Source organism: Capra hircus, chromosome 9, assembly GCF_001704415.2.
Source record: "Capra hircus breed San Clemente chromosome 9, ASM170441v1, whole genome shotgun sequence".
Taxonomy (NCBI): domain Eukaryota; kingdom Metazoa; phylum Chordata; class Mammalia; order Artiodactyla; family Bovidae; genus Capra; species Capra hircus.
The window spans coordinates 40320802-40343327 of NC_030816.1; positions in this window are offsets into that span (position 1 = coordinate 40320802).

Genomic DNA, 22526 nt, shown 5'->3' on the forward strand with positions numbered 1-22526 from the left:
AGCACACAAACAAGAACAAAACTAAAGACTTGTTCAGCCCTGTTTCCCAGTTTATAGCTGCTGTTGTTCAGTAGCTCAGTCATGTCCGACTCTTTGTGACCCTATGGACTTGCAGCACGCCAGCCTTCCCTGTCCTTCACTATCTCCCAGAGTTTTCTCAAATTCATGTCCATTGAGTCATTGATGTCATTCAACCATCTTATCCTATGTTGCCCCCTTTTCCTCCTGTCCTCAATCTTTCCCAGCATCAGGATCTTTGCCAATGAGTCAGTTGTTCACATCAGGTGGCCAAAGTATTGGAGTTGTAGACTTAGAAAAACTTTTTATTTTTTCTCACTCACTTTGTTATTGAACAGATCTTCAAAACCTCTACCAGGGTTGGCTTTAAGGGTGTGTGTGTCCTGCGCTGTAGCATCAGGCCCTGTGCTTAGAAGGGCCCTGAGCCTGGTTTAAATCTCTGCTGCCAGCTTTTTGAAGTTCTCAGCAATTTATGAAAAAAGGGTTTCACATTTTTTGTTTTGCACTAGCTTTGCAAATTATATAGCTGGTTCTGGCCTGAGCTAAGCTAGAAAGAAATTCAGACCTTTGCAGTCCTGTAGTCCTTGAAGTTGAAAGAACCCTGCACTAAAACATGGGTCTTTAATCCTTTCTTTGCTGTTTTTTATTTTATGTAGGTAGATTAGTGGTTGGGCCAGAAGGTCTTCAGTTTGGTAATGTCTGATAGATGAGACCAGCCGCTCTCAACCCTGGCTGCACATTAAAATGATCTGAGGAGCTTTGAGAAATATCAGGTCTGGATGGGACTGGGTCAGCAGTATTTGAAAGCTCACTCTGGTGGTTGGGATACTCAGCTAGTGTTGAGAACCCAGGACAAAATGATGTCTGAACTTCCACTCAGCTCTGATGCTATCTGTATAAGGTTAGATACAGGCTCAGACTTCACAAGCTTCCACAGTTCTCATTTTATAGCACAGAATAAATTACCTAGAGAACACTGAAAGCTGTTTGAGATACAGTAGAGTCTAGGGAGAAAAGTTTAAATTTTCACGTATGTGTGCTAAGTTGCTTCAGTTGTGTCCAACTCTTTGCAACCCTATGGACTGTGGCCCACCCAGCTCTGCTGTCCATGGGATTCTCCAGGCAAGAATTCTGAAGTGGGTTGCCATGTCCTCCTACAGAGGATCTTCCCGACCCAGGGGCTGAACTTGTGCCTCCTATGGCTCTTGCATTGCAGGTAGATTCTTTACTGCTGAGCCCCTGGGGAAGCCCTTAAATTTTCATAAAATCTTATCATTGGACAGTAGCTTGGAAGGGTATAGTCCATTTTTACAACTAATATAAATAGTATTTGTAATACTTCAGCTGCACAGCCAGAAGCACAATAAGAAGAGTTAAAGGAAAAGGAAGCAAAGTTCAGAAGAAAGAGGAAATCCAGATGGCTTTACTGTTAAGAACTACTCCAGTATGTTACAAAAACAAACAAGCAAGTAAGCAAGCAAATGAAACCAATTGTTGAATCACTCTTCGTTTCAAGGACAGAAATATAGCTCCAGACAGAAGCATCCCCCTGGACCATCTTGAGGTTTGCAGAACTTTGGGGGAATAGAATGTTCTTAATTGGGGAGAGAATAAGCCCAAATCAAGGAGAAAACCAAAGAAAAGAGGGAAAAATCACATAAAAATGAATTAATTTGTTTCCTCTGTCTAAAATGTGGTAAAACTTGAATTGATATGCAAAATAGACTTATGAATAGTATTTGATGGATAGAAAACATGCATCTGAATTCTTTCCCAGATTTTTCTCTGATAATATAGAAGGAAACTGCTATTAATAATTTGCTGTCTGATGAAAGCTGGAGTCATTTTGTTGTTCTTGTCTGACTTTTGCGACCCCTGTGGACTGCAGCCCACCAGGTTCCTCTGTCCATGGGATTATCCTGGCAAGAATACTGGAGTGGGTTGCCATTTCCTTCTCCTGGGAATCTTCCCGACCCAGGAATTGAACCTGCATCTCCTGCATTGCCAAGTGGATTCTTTACCACTGAGCCTTCAGGGAAGCCCTGGAGTCATTTTAGAATCTAACTTTTACATTATTAATATGTGTTTCATTGTGTTTTCCTTCATATACCAATTATTTTTCTGGGGAGGAGGAGGTTAGCTGTCTGCTATTTTTCTGACAATGTGTTTGACTGTTTTTTCTACCTGGGACCTCTGGACACTTGATGAGAAGAAAGAAAACCACTTTTATTTATTATCACCCATGAATGTTTATTTACTTAAGTGCAGAGTGCATCAGTGAGAGGTCCATAGAAATAAATCTCTATTTTCTTTTCTTTTAAACAATAATTATGTAAGACTAAACTCTGTGCCTTCACCAGCTGGCTTCCACATTAAGTGTGGTGCTGCAGGATGCGAGTGTTCCTGTGCAGAGCGCTGCGTGCCCTGGGCTACCCAAGCTGTTTGTTCTATCTTCTCAGTCTTTTTTACCTCAGAAATCTGAGTCTTCCTCTGGAAGCACAATCAGGTCAGTGAATTAGATGGTATCAGCTGCAAATCTTCTGTCCTCTTTCTGCCTGCCCGATTTGGTAACAGGGTCTTCCTCTGTGCTCCCGCCTGCCTCTTGAGAATGTGTCAAGCTTTGGATGAGTCCATCACCCTCAGATACACTTTCTATTCAAAACCTAATGTTTGTTTGTTGCTGTGAAGGCTCAGGTGGGCTTTATTCAGTTTTGTTGAAAGAAATCAGATTAACAGTCCTAACTGTCCTGTGGAACAGGAGGATGAGCTTTTGTTCAGAAATTAAATAAATGAAAGAGAACAGAAAACAGCTTCAATTTTTATTTTTGTAAAATCTGACACAGAGGCTTCATTGATATTCTGTATACTCAGAGAATATGTCAGTGGAATGACATGCTGAAGAGATTACATTAAGTGGAGAGAAAATTATTCTGGAGGAATCTAGGAATATTTTGCTGATTCTTCACTTCGTGACTTAGCTATATTTCATATAGCTAAGTTTTGTAAAACCAACAGTGAAAGAGTAGCATATTACCACTTAAGATTAATTTGCCATGTCTTGCTTGAACATATGTGTTATGCCTATCACTATTTTTAAAATATTTATAGTACTCATATGTATTTAATAGATGGAGAAATTGGGGTTCAGAGAACTTAAACATTCTACCTGTAGTCGCTTCATCTAGAACTTAGGCCTTTTTATTTAAGTATTTGCTAGGTTGATCACTGTGACTTTCAGGTAGTTTTATAGTCTGGACCATTTTATTTTATATGTATCTTTTACATTATATATTTATATTTATTAAAAATATATAAAGTCCCATAGATCCTTTTCTCTTTGATATCTATCTATCTATATATACACAACTATAATCTGCCTGCCTTATTGAGCACATTTTTGTTGATGAAATACTTAATGGAAACAATATCATACTGAATTTTTCAGTGACCAATAAAATAACAAGTATAAAATTCAGTTCTTTGAGTATCTGTTGAAGTGAGCTTTGCATACACATGGTATACAATCCACTTTCTCCTTAGTTCTCTTTGGAACTGATACAGTGTTTTTATAGCATAGACCCTCATTTGAACTTGCAAACTGACCTCTTTCCCTTATTTAAAGCTTAGCAATTCTTGAGACAGCAAAAGTGTTTCTTACATTTAGTAAGCTCAGCAGAACAATAAGAATTTTTTCCAGCCTTGGAATTTTATAGTAGGAACTACAATGACTATCTTCTGAACTCACAATAACTTTGGTGTGCTTTAAATGGAGAATTATGTAACATGTACAGAAAACATGTGTTTTTCTGTGTAACATGTAAAAACATGTGTAAAAAATGAATTTTACACATAGGAAAAGGATGTACTTTAGTAGAGTGGCCATATACCAGTTTAGGGGTAAACATGAAATTAATAATGAGTGATATTTCCGTAGGGGTAATAAAAAGAAATAGCCAGCTTTATATATATATATATATATATATATATATATATATATATATATATATCTTATATATATTGTTTATATATACTGCTTATATATATATTGTTTATATATATATAATCTATTATAGTTTATTAATACTTTGGCACAGGAGTAGACTAAGAAGATGATATTTTCTATTAAGTCCTTACCTGGATAGTCTCTGGGGTTCTAATCCGAATCCTACCCCTAACCCACACCTGTCAAATGTGAGTTACCTTGCAAATGTCGGATCCTGGGGCTCCATTTGGATGCCTATTCTCCTTGATCTCTGCTTTTGTACTTTTCTCTTCCTCTCCTCCTTGGGAAATCTCTTTTTCTCTTGGACTTGGGGCCTCTGACACTGTGGTTCTCCTTCTGTCTCTGTCACTGCGCTTTCACTCTGTGTTCTTGCCTCTTTCTCTCCTGGTCCTGCTTTGTAGCTGCTGCCCAGCTGAGCCCTCAGACCATTACTATTTCTTTTTCTCACTCCTTCAGCTGTCATTCACGCACTTGTCTTCAGCTTTCTCTTTTGCTTCTATATATAAAGCTTTTGAAATGGCTTTCAATGGATTTTCCTTTCTCAAATATCTCTTTTTCATTCTCTGTGGTCTAGTCTTGCTAAGGCAAAGTCAGAGACCAATAATTATTGCTCTAAGGAAGGAAGGAAGAAATACTGTCTACAACTCAAACGTCTTTGTTCACCTTTTAATTTCAAACCTGACACTTAAAAAGCCATAGAAAGGCAATAGGTTTAAAAGCCAAGGGATTGTTTTTAAAAACTCAGATAAATCTGGAATATTCAGGGTTTCCAAACGTATAGCCTAAGGGAAACTGCATGAGTCTCAGAAAAGTCAACACTGAATACTAGAATGAATAGTAACAAAGATGAAGGCAGGTGGCCTAGGCAGTTGGGCCTGATAAAAACTACACTGGATTGAGCACACATTGTAATGATGCAGAGAAAGCAACTGAGAATCCCAAGGTCCCTGAGAGGCAGAGGACTCAGAAGGGCTAGAAGGAACACAGGAGACCTTTCATAAGGATGAGATATGAGGTGGTTAGGATGAGAATGAAGTGGTTGCATTATCCTGTAGCTGGAGGCCACAGCACCTGCAACAATGCCATAGTGATGCTCAGATGTCCACATGGAATGGTCTCAATTCAGCAGAGATCAGTTAAAGACACCCAGGGACCTGGTGGGCCATGGCACAGTTCAGTGGACATATGAAGACTCAGGAGGTGGCAGAAGGACTGGGCATTCCTCTCCGTCAAAGCCACATGGATATATATGGATTTTAGAATCTAGATGCAAAATTGGACTGAAGAGGAAAGATCAATTAAGAGAGAGATAAATCTTTATACCAAGATTCTTATCCCAATGAAGCTCTTTTAAAATCAGAAATGTCTACAATACATTTGATTAACAAGAGCAGACATGTTCCCCATCAACAAACATGTCCACCATCTACTAGGTGTAGTTGGCTGTGTGTACTTAGATTTGTGGTAAAGAGAAAAAGACTATATTCTTGCCTGCATGGAGTTCACAGTTAGGTGGCACTATTTCCAAGTCATCTTTGTCTCTCTAGTAGCAGGGTCTTATTTGTTTAATGGGTATGACATCAGCATGCTAAACTCAATGTGTGCAACACTTAGCTAATAATCTTCCTTAGCAGTTACTATTCTGCCTAAATTCTCTTATTCTCTTAATTATACTTAAAAAATTGAAATATAGTTGATTTATAATATTGTGTTAGTTTCAGGTATAAGGCAAATATCTATAGATACATATTTCAGATTATTTTCAAGTATAAGTTATATAACATATTGAATATATTAATAGTTCCTCGTGCTATACAGTAAATCCTTATAACTTCAATTAATCTTCTTACACTCATAATTTATGTATCTTCCTTGAATTTTTCTTCCTTTTTCTGAGTTCCTTGGAGATAATCTTCAAGCATCTCCCTGGGTTCCTTTCTCATTGCTACCACAACTGTTTAGAAAGCTGTGAATAAATGTAACAACATGATTTATCTTAAAATGATTTTATTTCCATCCCTATCTTAGAAATGCTCAGTGCATGCAGGGGATATTCCTGATTATTTAGTACAGCCCTCAAATTTCCTGATACCTTATTTTTTAGGTAACAAATGACCACAAACAGAGTGACTTAAGACATTCAATGTCTTCCAGTTCTGGAGGTCAGAAGCATAAAATTAAGGGGTTGGCAGGGCTGGGTTCCTTCGTGGGAGAATCTGTTCCCTTTTCTTTTCAGATTGTAGAGGCTACCTGGGCCACCTGCATTTCTTGGCTTATGGTCCCTTTCTCTTATCATTAAACCTCTTGCTTTCACCGTAACATTTCTTTCTACTCACTCTGATCTTACATCCTTTCATAAGGACCCTTGTGATTATACTGTGCCCATTTGGATAATCCAGGATAATCTCTCAAAATCTTTACTTTGAATCACTTCTGTAAGGTCCCTTTGCTATATAAGGTAGCAAACACATGTTTCAGGGTTTGGACATGGATGTCTTTTGGGGGCCCTTATTATGTGTATCCCACACTCTGACCATTCTAAGCTGTCTTTCACTGTATCAACCTCTGCTGTAGCCAGAGCCTTCCAACTAGCGTCCCATGGAGGGACCCTGTGCATTCCACTTTCAACACCTTTGCTCTTTACTTTTCCCATATCTGGAGTGAATGCTTTTACTTAATGGCAGCAGCCACTGAAATTCTACTCATCCTTTAGTTCTCAGCTTCCTTTCTCACTACCTCAACCCACTGTGGTTTCGTCTTCCCAACCTCTTGTAATTGTTATTTCATACATGTGTGAATGAAGGTGTTTTCTGTATTATATCTTGCATTTTATTATAATTATCATGACAAAATTTAATCAAGATATACAATGGATAAAGCATTAAGTTTACATATTAAGGGAAATGTAGACATATATATAGGTGATTCCTGACCTAACAGAATTTATACTCTGATAAGAAATAAAAAAAATGTTACTAGGCCAATGTGATGTGTTGGGAAAGAACATAGATGTTTTTTTCATCATAACATCATGAGTTGAATTATAGCTCTAACTTGGGGCAACTTATTTATCTTCACTGTAATTCAAGTCTTCTCATCTATGAAATACAGATTTTTCACCATTAAGATTCAAAATGAAAAAAACTAATTGTCGAATATCTGGTTCATGATATAAATTCAATAAATTTTCCCACACAAGTTTTTAACACTTAAAAAAAAGTCTACGGGTGTTCAGAGGACAGAGACCATTTAATCAGTCAGAGTAGGCTTTGTGGAGAAAGTGAGATTTGAGTTAGGTCTTGAAATCTGGATATAATTTACTTCTTGGAGATAGATAAAACAATCCTGGACATGGGAATTAGGTTCCAAATGATGTATGCAAACAAACTGTGTGTGTGTGTGTGTGTGTGTGTGTGTGTGTGTGTAGGGGGTGTGTTGCATAAGCACAGTACTCTTCTGCAAGTAATGCTTAAAATATAGGCTGAAGAATTTGAAGGATAGGCTAAGGGTTCATCCTGTGGTCAAAAGAGAGTGATTTCACTCAGAAGACTTTGTTTAGGGCTTCATGATTTCTTGCCTATGCTATTAAAAGCTCTATGATGATAGGAACCATATCTGTCTTGTGCATTTCACATCAGGACAAAACTTGGCATGCAGGTAAGCACTCCAGTTTATTCACTATTTGAATAAACAAATCGATAAGCACAGGAAGATAAACATTACCATATAATTATTATTTTTTCCTCTAGTACAGAACAAAATTATCTGAAGACAGAGATACCTTGTGTATCTTTTCCAAGTTTTCACTCTTTCTAAAAACCAATAGTGAGGATTATAAATGTAAGGAGATAAATTATCTATTGTATTGGAAGCTGGAAATACCTACAAACATTTGAGTGCTTTTAAAAATACAGTAAATAGAAATATCTTGTGTTTTAAATCTTAAAGTAATTTTTGTGAAAAACTATTAGCTATTTATCTGTTTCATATGATTCTGAAACTTTGAGTGCTTTGATAATTTATGGTGATAGTTTTGTATATGGACTCAGGAGGATGGGTTTCATAAATAATTGAAAAGAATAAACAGATTCAATTTGCTGATGCTTTATGGTTTTAAACAATTTTATGTTTTGCATAATTCATACTATCTCTCATCAAGTCTCTCTCTGCCCAGGAAGTCATAATGACTGTATGATGCATAAAATGCTTATTTCTTTGAAGACTGACTGCTGAGTTGATGAGGAAAAAAAAAAAAACCCACATCATGGACACTAGAGAAAAATCTGTTGAATATCAGAGCCTGATTTGGTTTTTGATATCCAAACTTTTGTTTGAGAACTTTGGGTCTTATAATCTGCTAATAAACTTCTTTTCTACTTTAAAATATACTTTCTAACCAGCATAAGGAAGCAAGTTTAATCATTAATAGGTAGATAACCATGGCAACACCATAGTTACACTGCTATAATCAGCATCATTTTCTATCTGAGCTAAGAATAGCATAACATGTTGAGAGTTTTTCTTTAAATATGATTTCTAAGACTGGAGTTTGGTAGATAAAAAGGTTTAAATGCCTTGTGTAATTGTTCAGCCAAAATTTTGCATTTTTTCACAGATAATGGAAGCAAGTTATTGAGATATCAATGGTATCTACATCAAACATTACTTGGTATATTTCCCCCATATCCAGCTACATCTTAAAGGATACATAAAATTTTTAATTAATAATGTTACTTGCGATTAGGGAAGTAGCCACTCCAGAAGTGGAAAAAAAAGAAAGATGGTCATGGAATTGGGGAAATATAGAAACCTATTTTTTGACATATGTGGCAGAGCCTGCATCTAGCTGGTTATCATGAGACTGATTCTTACCAGTGGAACATGAGAAGTTGTAAGTATCACCACTGAGGCTGAGATGATCAGAGCAGGTGTCTCCTTCTTTCTCTTATCACTTGTCAGTTGTCCAGATGGAGAGGACCTAGCAAAGGAAAGATGGTGGAGAGAAATCTATGTAGTTCTGGAATCATTCCATAAAACAGAGTTTACCACCTACCCTCACCAAACTGTTACTTGAGCAAGAAAGTTTGTGTTAAGCTGCTGAAATTTACATGTTGTTTGTGTCAAGGATTATCCTAAAGGATAATCCTAAGGGATATCCTAAGGGATGGAAGACTTCAAAAGTCAAGGAAATTCCACCTTCTTCAGATGGTTCAGCCCCAAGAAGCAATACTGGCATGTGCATCAAAATACATTCACAGATTTCATCACTTTTTCCTTTGTTCAATGAGCTGGGGCAGGGTCTGGGGTATCCTGTCCCTTGCAGTGTCTTCACCTGTGCTTCTGAGGTGCATTTTCTAGCCAACAAAAGCCACACCATATATCCTGCCTTGAATGTACAACAGAGGGCCAACTTGTTTGAAGCGACTTGTCAAAACCATCACAAGTGGACAAATTAAGAAGTTTAGCTAAGCTGATACTTAAAACCCATTAGCACTTTTTTTTTTTTGCCAGTAAGTATAAAGCTGGTAAAATAACTTCATTAATTTTCTTATTTATAAGTGTTTGAGTCCCAGTGTGTAATTTACTTTTTGTATGGTGCAGAGATATTGATAAAATCCTTAATAAAACCTGGATTATTTTTATACAATTTCCTTTAATAGTATACTTAATATTCAAGCAGGAAAGAAATTGACAACTTCTAATTTAGAGTGAAAAAAATATTTCTTTTTAACATTTGGTGGATCTGAGTAAAGCTTAAGGATATTTATTCTCACATAGGAATTTTTAAATTAGCCGAAAGATCTTTGTTTTACTTTTAAAATATTTCTTCAAGAAATACAAAGTGGGAAAGTCATACAATCTAATGGATCTTGGATCATTTATTTTTATATATTTTATTCAAGTATAGCTGGTTGATAATGTGTTAATTTCTACTGTAGAGCAAAATGATTCTTTTTCATATTTTTGGAGATCATCTATTTTGAGCTTAAATTTAAAAAGAAAATATACTTTCAGCTTTCTCTTAAAAAGTTATCTATGAATATTTGTTGCTGAGAATATTTGTAAGAAAGTCACCCATAGGAAAATGACATATTGGATGATTTAAAAGTAGCTTTTCTGCACAAAAGCCATTTTCCCCCTAGTTTGGGTTTGTGGTTTTCTGCTTGGTTCATAGTAAGAAGTATTGGCAGCTCCATATCCAGGTATAAGACACGGGTGAATTCTGTCTCTTCCAGAACTGAGAATGACAGATAATCTTCGATCAAGTTTACTGAGTGGCGGAGAAGAGCAGGGAAAAGGCAGACAGAAAGATGTAAGAGTGTATGGGTGCTTCCTCTCATCTTTTAGTGCTTTAAATGATAGAATCTTTTAATCTAACCTTTGGTTTCTGTAACAAGCTCCAAATATGTCCAGTTTGAAGAACTAATATTCCTTAAAAATTAATTACATATTGTTTTTAAGACCCCTGAGTAGTTTCACATAGCTATAACAACTGCAAAAGTGTTTTGGAGAAAACTCAGCAAAAATAGTATTTTGCTTTCTTTTCTCTTTCCCTGTCCCAGAGGATTAGAAATTATTCCAGTTATCTCTTTCTGTGTAAGGAAGCACATTTCCCCTCCAACTTAGTGGGATAAGGCAACAACCATCTTGTTTATCTTATGATTCCTAAGGGTCAGGAATTCACATAAGGCTTTGTCTTTGCTTTGGGACCTCAGCTGGGTTGACTCAAATGGCTAGGGCTGGAGACACATATATGGTGCATCGCCAGGGAGGGCTCAAAGGCTGTGTCTGGGGAGCTGCTCCCCTCCATGTAGCCTCTTCATGGTGTCCTTGGGGTAGCTGGACTTCTTACCTGATAAGTGAGAGCTCCCCAGGAAAGTTTCCAGCAAATCAGACTGAAGTGCCATGATTTTGTGATTTATCCTCAGAAGTCACATGGTGTCTCTTCGTACATGCTCTATTTGTCAAAGAAGCTGCAACCTACCACATTCAAGGGGAGGGGACATAGACCCTTCCTCTTGATTGGAGAAAGATGGAAGTATTTGTGGCCTTGTCTTAATATGGCCATGGGAGGAATAGATGCAGATGAAACTGACGATCCAACAGATATTTATGTAGGTCTCTCAGTATTCTGAAGGCCGGGTGTTTGAATATCAAATTTTCTCCTTTGGACCACCCCTACCTTTCATACCCTATATTTTGTATTCCTGAGAATGTAAATTTAATTTTCCTTTGATTTTCTATTTCTGAGCTTAAGCAAACACATACAAAGTAATATTAAACATTGTTTCCTCTGTGTTTAACTAAGGGTGTCCCTGGTGGCTCAGACAGTGAAGAATATGCCTCCAAGGCAGGAGACCCAGGTTTAATCCCTAGGTTGGGAAGATCCCCTGGAGAAGGGAATGGCAGTTCACTCCAATATTCTTGCCTGGAGAATCCCATGGATAGAGGAGCCTGACAGGCCACAATCCATGGGGTTGCAGAGAGCCAGACACAACTGAGAAACTAACACTTTCAACCTCTGTGTTTAACTGGTGACAAGTATCATTACCAAGACTAGAGAAAGCCTTGCTTGTGGAGTTGGACAGTGATACAGTATTCTTTCCCTGGAAGAAAGGGAACCACTATTGATCTAACTGGGGTAAATCTCAGTGTGTGATGTATTCCTTTTTATCAGCTTATGCAGAGCTCATTGTTTGGTCCCTTGGGTTTTCTATCGTAGGGATTGGCTCCTCCTATATGGAAAGAATGATTCAGACTAAATGGTGGCAGCCAACTTGCCTCAACCTTCAAGGCACTGACTTGATGTGCTTTTCCATTCATCCCTGCCTTTGTCTTCTTTTGTTTTTGTACTCCTGGTTTCTGTCTAGTCTTCAAGAAATATTCTCTAAGCCTGATCATTGGATACATCCTTAAAAGGTTTCAGATGGGCTCACTTTATCTGACTGTGCTTCTACTTACAACCTTCTTTATGTATGTGACAAGTCAGCCAGCTCCTCAATCCTGGTGTTTCTCTGTTCTTTTGTCATAAACCATAACTTCTCCCTGCCTGAGGCTAACAGAGGCTCACCCTGCCCACAGTCCAGCGTGACAGTAAAGAACAAGACTGCTAACCTATGGAGAAAAGCTTCCCACATGAATCCTGGCCAGATGGGAGGAAAAAGTCAGAGTGGCGAAGGGGGTGGGGTTGACAAATTGCACCCATCAGTGTTAGTGCTTTCACGTTTTAGTTCTACTGTAAGATGGGGCCACTCAGTCCTATGAGATAAGCACTAATTATCCAAGAAAAATGCCCAGTCGTACTCTTTATTTGCTTGTGAAATAATCAGGGATTTTATTTGTTGGTTTAAATCAGTTATGCTTGTTACTGTAATTGTTTAATTAAATAATATGGAAGCAATGAAATATGAATTGCAAAAGGAGAGCTGTGGCTTTTTATGAAAATAGATTAAATGCTATATTGAGCAAAATCTTTGTAGAATTCTGTGTGAGAGAGATAAGTATAAAGGGTAGTAAAATAGCTGTAATAATGTATAAGGATCTTGCAGTAAGTTTGTTGCCTCATCTGAGATGTATCTTATCCTCAAAAAATAATAGCTATTATATAATGTATTTAAGGATAAATAACCAGGTGGACAAACTAGTACATATTACGTTCTTTTGTCTTTGGATTGACGCTGGAAACAGAACTTGGGTGGGAGGGGAGAGATTGTGTTTCCTTTCAAGGTGTGCACACACACACAAATGTGTCTCTATCAAACATCTAATTATCTTCTCAGGAGGCTGTGTTGATGGGCACAAGCTGTCAGATGGTGGTAAATATATATCTGCTCAAATGATGTATTGTGGACCCAAGTTTTCATTTCAAGGGATTTTTATAATCTAAAATTGAACAACAAAACAGTTTCACATGATACAGCCTCATTTCTGTAGCTAACTTTGTTCACCTACAGAACAGCCATGTGATTAAATGGCATGCAATGATGAGAAATGCACAGAGCAGGGAGGACTTGCCCAATCCCCCTACTTAAAATTGCAACCCTGACTCCATCCTTTGTCTGTGGTTCTCCGTAGCTTTCTTGCTCTTGTTTTCCCCTATAAGAATTATCACATTCTTCTAGATAATACAATATCCTTATTTATTTTATTGCTTTTTCTCCCCCACAGTCTCAACTATGAATTCATAGGAACAGAGATTTTTCATGTTTAACTATGCCATAGTTATGTCATAGGATTAACAATAGTGTCTGACTACATACGGTAAATACATGCTCATGCATATATGCATACACAGACACACATTTTTGAATTAAAAATTTATGAATGAATAATAAAACATGGATTGGTTATATGAGTAATTCTAGAACTTTCCCGCCACAAAATAAAGCTTGCCTTGAAATCACCCCAGGATTAAATTAGATTATTTGCAGTTAAGTTAGATTATAGACCTGGACACAAACATATCCACACACAAAATCAGGAAATGATCAGTGAGAAATGCTTATGTCCATAAGGATAACTTTGAAGATAATACTAGATTCAAGAAACAGAAATCCATCTCAAAACGGTTTAAACAATAGTCCTTATAACTTCATATAACAAGAGGTTGCATACTGTCTAGTGTATGTGTGTGTTAAATTGCTTAGTCATGTCCAACTCTCTGAGACTCTGTGGACTGTAGCCCATCAGGCTCCTCTGTCCATAGGATTCTCCAGGCAAGAATATTGGAGTAAGCTGCCATGACCTCCTCCAGGGGATCTTCCCGACCCAGGGATCGAACTTGAGTCTCTCATGCCTTCTGCATTGGCAGGTGGGTTCCTTACTACGAGAGCCACCTGGGAATCCCACTGTCTAATATGGGAGTCCAACAATGATATCATGGACCCAGATTCTCTGAATCTTTCTGTGCTTCTGTTCTTAAAAGGACCAGATTTGTTCTAAGGCTTTAAAGTAGCTGCAACAATCCAGTCATTACAACCAAGTACAACAATGTTTAGAAGAATAGAATATTTGCTTCTGTGTGTTTCCTTCTAAAAATTAGGAAACACTTCCTGGAAGTCCTCCAGCAAAGTTACCTTCATGTCTCATTGGTCAGATCACGTGCCTACAGTGCTCACCAATCACTGGTGGGGAGAATGGGCTTCCCCATGGTGAGCAATGAAGACTCACCCTCTGTCTTGTCCTAAAGCACATGGTTATAAGAAGGAGGGAAACTGGAATAAACAGATTTTAGGGGGAGAAGAAGATGGGAGGGAGCAGAAATAGATGCTTGATAATGTCTGCTACAACACTAAATGTATTTGTATGTGGAGTTAAAGCTAAATATTTGTAGGCTTGTTTGAAGTAGGTAGTTTTAAACATAATAAAACCAACCTCTTTAATGGTTTTATATTTTTCCTTATAACTTAACCAACTAATTCCCTTTGTCAGAAGGGATATTTGTCTATTTCATCATTCTTATATTTTGTTTCAGTTTTAAAAATTATCCTGTTGTTTAAATTCAAGTAAAATATTTCTTAAAATAATACATATATTAAAAACTTTATATATATATATATATCCATATCTCTATTATTTTATATATCAGTTCAGTTCAGCTGCTTAGTCATGTCTGACTCTTTGCGACCCCATGAATTGCAGCATGCCAGGCCTCCCTGTCCATCACCAACTCCCGGAGTTCACTTAAACTCATGTCCATTGAGTCAGTGATGCCATCCAGCCATCTCATCCTCTGTCGTCCCCTTCTCCTCCTGCCCCCAGTCTCTCCCAGCATGAGTCTTTTCCTATGAGTCAATTCTTCGCATGAGGTGGTCAAAGTGTTGGAGTTTCAGCTTTAGCATCAGTCCTTCCAAAGAACACCCAGAACTGATCTCCTTTAGAATGGACTGGTTGGATCTCCTTGCAGTTCAAGGTGCTCTCAGGAGTCTTCTCCAACACCACAGTTCAAAAGCATCAATTCTTCGGCACTCAGCTTTCTTCACAGTCCAACTCTCACATCCATACATGACCACTGGAAAAACCATAGCCTTGACTAGATGGACCTTTGTGGCAAAGTAATGTCTCTGCTTTTTAATATGCTATCTGCTGCTGCTGCTGCTAAGTCGCTTCAGTCGTGTCGGACTCTGTGCGACCCCATAGATGGCAGCCCACCAGGCTCCTCCGTCCCTGGGATTCTCCAGGCAAGAATACCGGGGTGGGTTGCCATTTCCTTCTCCAAATATGCTATCTAGGTTGGTCATAACTTTCCTTCCAGGGAGTAAGCGTCTTTTAATTTCAGCAATCACCATCTGCAGTGATTTTGGAGTCCCCCAAAATAAAGTCTGACACTGTTTCCACTGTTTCCCCATCTATTTGCCATGAAGCAATGGGACCGGATGCCATGATCTTAGTTTTCTGAATGCTGAGCTTTAAGCTAACTTTTTCACTCTCCTCTTTCACTTTCATCAAGAGGCTTTTTAGTTCCTCTTCACTTTCTGCCATAAGGGTGGTGTCATCTGCATATCTGAGGTTATTATACATAAATAAATATCTGGAATGAAACTCATTTAATGTTATTGAGAGTTATTTTTAGTTGTTTACATTTTTAATATATTTTTTGCTACTGTTTCTGTACTTTTTAGAGAGTTTCAATATTTTGGAATGAGAATGCTTCATATTTATTAAAATAATAGCATTGCTCTAAAAAGTAAAAAAAAAAGACAAGTAGATGTATAATATTGTAAAAGTGTTTCTATATTGTTAAATCCAATAAGCAAATAGTAAAAAAAAATATATATTATAATCCCATTTTATAAATAAATAGTAAAAAGAGAGGGAAAACTATGTTATTAGAGAAATAGAAAGATTCTAGACATCTATATATATTAACAGATAACTTCTGGGAGTGATGCTGGCTTAATTTCTGTATTGTTTGAATGATTCTTCAATGATTGTATAATTCCTTTATAAATATTAAGTATATATAAATAATAAGCAATCCCATCCCCAGTAATTAGTCCCTTTTGTTGGGTTACTCTCCCAAAGCTGCAAATCATTATTTCCTTCTGCCTCTTCAAGGGCATAGTCAGCCTGTCACTTTCTGCTGCTCAACACAGCCCCCAATTGTTGAATCACTCTCCCTAAGGTTACAAAGGTTACAGGTGTCTTCCCACTTGTGGTAAATGCTGACACTCTTTATTGCTGCTGATGCCAGTTCAATGAGAGGTCAATGATGTCACTCTGGCTTTCGCGTTTAGATTCCCCACTCGGCCCTCCTTGAGATCTAACAGGAGTTATCTTGGCAAGAGCCTACCCCAAGTACTCAGCAAATGGTGACCCTGAACCACTGCTATAAAATTAATGATAAAATGATTCCTTCTCTTCTAGTGCCTTAGGGGCATCATAGGTAAGGCCAGCTCTGTGCAGGCAGTTGGAATTTCTTTATAGCTGAGCACATCGGATTTTAAGACTCAGAGAGGTTGGTTTTTAGGTATTTGTTTCCTACTGGATTTTGAGTCCAGTTCTTCTTGACCCTGTCAACTTTACTTCTCCTTTGTTGGTTTAGGAGATTAACTTTTCAACAGAAGATCTCTTTCTGAATGCTTAAACATATTAGACTTGAGAGTTATTAGAGTGTTAGCTTTAGGAGTACTTGGCATGCATTTTTAACTTCCCACCGAAATATCCATGAAATGAACAAAAAGACAAAATAAAGCATACACCACCACCAAGACAGTTTCAGACAAATTCTTGCCATATTTTGGTGGCATTTCATTAAGAGAAAAAGATGAGGAAACAGCATTAAGAATTACTGGCTTTCATGAAACAGAGTATTAAAAAAGCTTTGCCATGAAAATAGCATTTGATCCCACTGGAACAAACATAATGGGCTGCCATAACAAAATACCACAAGCTGGGTGGCTTAAGGCAAAGTAAATTATTTTTTTTTCATAGTTCTAGAGAATAGACGTCTCAGATCATAGTGTTGGCAAGGCTGTGACCCCTCTGAAGTTTCCGGGGAGGAATTCTCCTTCCCCTCTTGCTAGCTTCTGCTAGCTTCCAGTAATCCTGGGTGTTCCTTGTTTGTAGGTGCATCGCTCCAGCCTCTGCACGTAACCTTCTGTCTTCACATAGCTTTCTTCCCTGCATCTGTATATCTGTGTGTCCTTTTCTTCTCATAAGGAAAGCAGTCATTGGATTTAGGGCCAACACTTTTCCAATATGCCCTCATCTTCTGCAAAGACCTTATTTCTGAATATGGTCACATTCATGGGCACTGAGGATTAAAACTTAAACTTGCTTTTGGGGGGGTGGGGTGGACACAATGCAACATACTACACTACCTAAAACCAGGGGAACTACATCAAATGAATGCATACTAGATCCTAAGTTGGTGAGCTTTTGTTAAGTAAAACAGTGATGACAAACCAGCCCTGAGATCTCAGTGACATACAATAATAAAGATTTATTTGTGGCTTGTATTGAATGGCAACTATAGATTGACAAGGCTTTCCTTCATGTATCTCCTTCATTCTTGGATTCAGGATGAAAAAGCAGTTGTGGTGTTGTTAGGGGAAGCGCACTGATTGAAACCACCCACACTGGCCAGGCACCATAGTAACCATTTGCATGAGTTGTTTTATGACAGGAGATCCTGATAAGGAATACGGAACTAATAAGCCATCACCAACTGGAAGAGTTTGGCAAACATCAAAAGGAGACACTGCATGTCCATCCACTTCCCAGAATCCCTCTCGCCAGCATCCATCTTGGCTGAGCGATGCGTGCACCACCAGGAAAGACTCAGAATTAGAATGATTGGCCAAAGACCACCCGGAAACTAATCCCATCACCATAAAACCCACGACTGTGAGCCATGCAGAGGAGCAGTAATCCTGGGTTCCTTACCCTGCTGCTCTCCACCCGGGTGCCCTTTCCCAATAAAATCTCTTGCTTTGTCAGCACATGTGTCTCCTTGGACAATTCATTTCCGAGTGTTAGACAAGAGCCCAGTTTCGGGCCCTGGAAGGGGTCCGCCTTCCTGCAACAGTGTGGGACGTTGTTATGCATTGAATTATGTCTCTCCAAATTCATATGTTGAAATCTTAACCCTGAATTCTTCAGAGTGACCTTATTTGGAAACAGGGACATTGCAGATGTAATTAGGTAAGATGAGATCATTAGAGTGTGCCCTAATCCAATGTGATTGAGTCCTTATAAAAGGGAAATTTGGACATAGAGACTAACATGCACAGAGAGAAAAGTGATATGAAAACACAAGAAAACAGCCATCTATCATCCAGCAAGAGATACCTGGAACAGATCCTTCTCTCGCACCCTGCCAACATCTTGACTTTGGACTTCTAGACTTCAGAATTGTCAGACAAGAAATTATGTTAAGCTGCTCCTCCCTGCCGCTCCCCCCGCCATTTCTGGCACCCTGTAATGACACCCCTAGGAAACTAATACAGTCACACCAATCTCATGGAAGAAGGAAAAGTATGTATGAGGAAGCACGCAGTGACTTTTAAAGCTTCTGCTTGCAACTAACTGACATAAATTCCTCTCACATTCTTTTGGTCAAAGGAATGGAGTGACTGACAATGATGGTGACTTGAACTGGAGTCTGGAGGAACACTGTGAATGCAGGGATCTCCCAAGTGCCGGGGCAACAGGCACAACGGGGCCTGGACTAAAAAGCAAAGTGAAATTTCCCAGTCTGCTGGGGCTTCAGTAGACAAAGCTCTGCTGGAGGCATGGGGCTGTCATAAACACAGGTTCGGCCTCAGATATTTGACACTAAGATGAACTGAGTTGTATCTAAAACTCCATCCATCTTGAGTCAACTCAGTTCTGAGAGCCTGGGGGTCAACCTCACTTCATTGCTGGACAGAGGAAAGGCAAACCTTCTTGGAAGAATGTAGGTGGGGATAATACTGACTTCAATTTCTACTATCCTGTTACATGTAAATGTCTGGAATAAAAAAAGATAGTTCGGAAAGACATGCAATGAAGCAGGAAAATGTAATTACTCAGATATTAGGTTTGGTACCAGGCAGAGTTTTTCTGTTGTGATCTTTTAGGGCAGGAAATTTTTGGCATCTGTGTTAACTTGCTGTCCTTGTAGACAACTGTGATTGTGCCCCACCCTCCTTAGAACGTGAGGCCTATGTTCAATATACAGTAGGACAAGGGAAAATAATATACATTTAAAACTTCAAAGGATACTTATGCTTCTAATTATATGCTTTGTAATGGTCAGAACCAAAAGAAAAGTGAACTTTTTAGTATCCTCCATACCTAACAATTTATTTATTTGTCCAATAAATATATATGAGGTACTGTGCTAAGTGTTGGAAATCTGGGAATGAATAAGATAGACTCATGTCCCAGTGGAATCTAGGGCAGGATATAGGCAGAAATAGTAACTAGATAATGAAATCGAAGGCCACAGGCTGTTAGGGTAAAAAAAAAAAAAATACACAACTTGAACTTCCCTGGTGGTCCGGCGGTTAAGACTCCATGCTTCTAATGCAGGAGACACAGGTTTGATTCCTGGACAGGGAGCTAATATACCATGTGCCAAGCTGTGCGGCCAAACACTTGAAATTATTTTTTAAAAAAAGTACAGGTCTCTATCATCCAGAATGGAATTTCTCGATTTCAGTGCTGTAACAAGGGTGGAGTCTCTCTTTTGTGAGTGACCATTTCAGTCCTTTGCCTCAGGGGCTGTGGCCTCTGCCTCTTCTTATAAAGTTGTTTCATTCATGAAAACTGGTCCTTAGGAAAAATTTCTCCATCAAATTCACAGTTATTTCAGCTGGAGAACCCCCTTTCTGCATAGAAGCTTCCTTCAAGCAGCCATGTGAGGATCCACACCTATGTTTTTGCTCCTCAGGGTTCAGACGTCAGAGACCTTGACTAGCCATTTTACCCTCTTGTTTTCAGTCCAGGTGGAATTTATTTCTATTAACTGCTCTTCCTTCTCCTTCCTGCTGCTTCTCTTTTAGGAAGTCTCTGTGGCATCTAACTGTTTATTCTGCTTGTTATATTAGTGTCTTTACACCTCTCAACAATAATGATAATCATGACAATAGAGAGTAGTAAGATCGTTACCATACGCAGACATTTATCTAAAGACTTCCTTGTTTAAGACTTCTCTTGTACTTACTCGTTTTATCCTCACATCACCTTCTTTGTTATTATTTTTGTCTTAATACAATATTTTGTTATAATAATTATAGGGAAAACCACTAGACCATTGAGGTATGACCTAAATCAAATCCCTTATGATTATACAGTGGAAGTGAGAAATAGATTTAAGAGACTAGATCTGATAGATAGAGTGCCTGATGAACTATGGACAGAGGTTCGTGACATTGTACAGGAGACAGGAATCAAGACCATCTCCATGGAGAAGAAATGCAAAAAAGCAAAATGGCTGTCTGGGGAGGCCTTACAAATAGCTGTGAAAAGAAGAGAGGTGAAAAGCAAAGGAGAAAAGGAAAGATATAAGCATCTGAATGCAGAGTTCCAAAGAATAGCAAGGAGAGATAAAAAAGCCTTCCTCAGCAATCAGTGCAAAGAACTAGAGGAAAACAACAGAATGGGAAAGACTAGAAATCTCTTCAAGAAAATGAGAGATACCAAGGGAACATTTCATGCAAAGATGGGCTTGATAAAGGACAGAAATGGTATGGACATAACAGAAGCAGATGATAGTAAGAGGTAGCAAGAATACACAGAAGAACTGTACAAAAAAGATCTTCATGACCATAATCACTATGGTGTGATACTAACCTAGAGCCAGACATCCTGGAATGTGAAGTCAAGTGGGTCTTAGAAAGCATTACTACGAACAAAGCTAGTGGAGGTGATGGAATTCCAGTTGAGCTATTTCAAATCCTGAAAGAAGATGCTGTGAAAGTGCTGCATTCAATATGCCAGCAAATTTGGAAAACTCAGCAGTGGCCACAGGACTGGAAAAGGTCAGTTTTCATTCCAATCCCAAAGAAAGGCAATGCCAAAGAATGCTCAAACTACTGCACAATTGCACTCATCTCACATGCTAGTAAAGTGATGCTCAAAATTCTCCAAGCCAGGCTTCAGCAATATGTGAACCGTGAACTTCCAGATGTTCAAGCTGGTTTTCGAAAAGGCAGAGGAGCCAGAGATCAAATTGCCAACGTCCACTGGATCATGGAAAAAGCAAGAGAGTTCCAGAAAAACATCTACTTCTGCTTTATTGACTATGCCAAAACCTTTGACTGTGTGGATCACAATAAACTGTGGAAAATTCTGAAAGAGATGAGAATACCAGAACACCTGAACTGCCTCTTGAGAAACCTATATGCAGGTCAGGAAGCAACAGTTAGAACTGGACATGGAACAACAGACTGGTTCCAAATAGAAAAAGGAGTACATCAAGGCTGTATATTGTCACCCTGCTTATTTAACTTCTCTGCAGAGTACATCATGAGAAACGCTGGACTGGAAGAAACACAAGCTGGAATCAAGATTGCCAGGAGAAATATCAGTAACCTCAGATATGCAGATGACACCACCATTATGGCAGAAAGTGAAGAGGAACTAAAAAGCCTCTTGATGAAAGTGAAAGAGGAGAGTGAAAGGGTGGCTTAAAGCTCAGCATTTAGAAAACTAAGATCATGACATCTTGTCCCATCACTTCATGGGAAATAGATGGGGAAACAGTGGAAACAGTGGCAGACTTTATTTTTTGGGGCTCCAAAATCACTGCAGATGGTGACAGCAGCCATGAAATTAAAAGATGCTTACTCCTTGGAAGAAAAGTTATGACCAACCTAGATAATATATTCAAAAGCAGAGACATTACTTTGCCAACAAATGTCCATCTAGTCAAGGCTATGGTTTTTCCAGTGGTCATGTATGGATGTGAGAGTTGGACTGTGCGGAAAGCTGAGCGCTGAAGAATTGTTTTTTTTTTTTTAACTGTGGTGTTGGAGAAGACTCTTGAGAATCCCTTGGACTGCAAGGAGATCCAAACAGTCCATTCTGAAGGAGATCAGTCCTGGGTGTTCTTTGGAAGGACTGATGCTAAAGCTGAAACTCCAGTACTTTGGCCACCTCATGTGAAGAGTTGACTCATTGGAAAAGACTCTGATGCTGGGAGGGATTGGGCGCAGGAGGAGAAGGGGACGACAGAGGATGAGATGGCTGGATGGCATCACCGACTCAATGGACATGAGTTTGGGTGACCTCCGGGAGTTGGTGATGGACAGGAAGGTGTGGTGTGCTGCAATTCATGGGGTCGCAAAGAGTCGGACATGACTGAGTGTCTGAACTGAACTGAACTGAATTATATATTGGTATAATATACTGTTTAATCTTTACTGGTATAATGCTTCTTTGTTATTTTTGTTATAATAATATATTATTTATTATAATATTCTCTTCATTATTGATCTATTCTGGCCTTCAAAATCTCTATTTCCTTTAGTATTTACATCTGTTTCCTCAGATCTTAACCTTTCTCCTGAGGAAATTT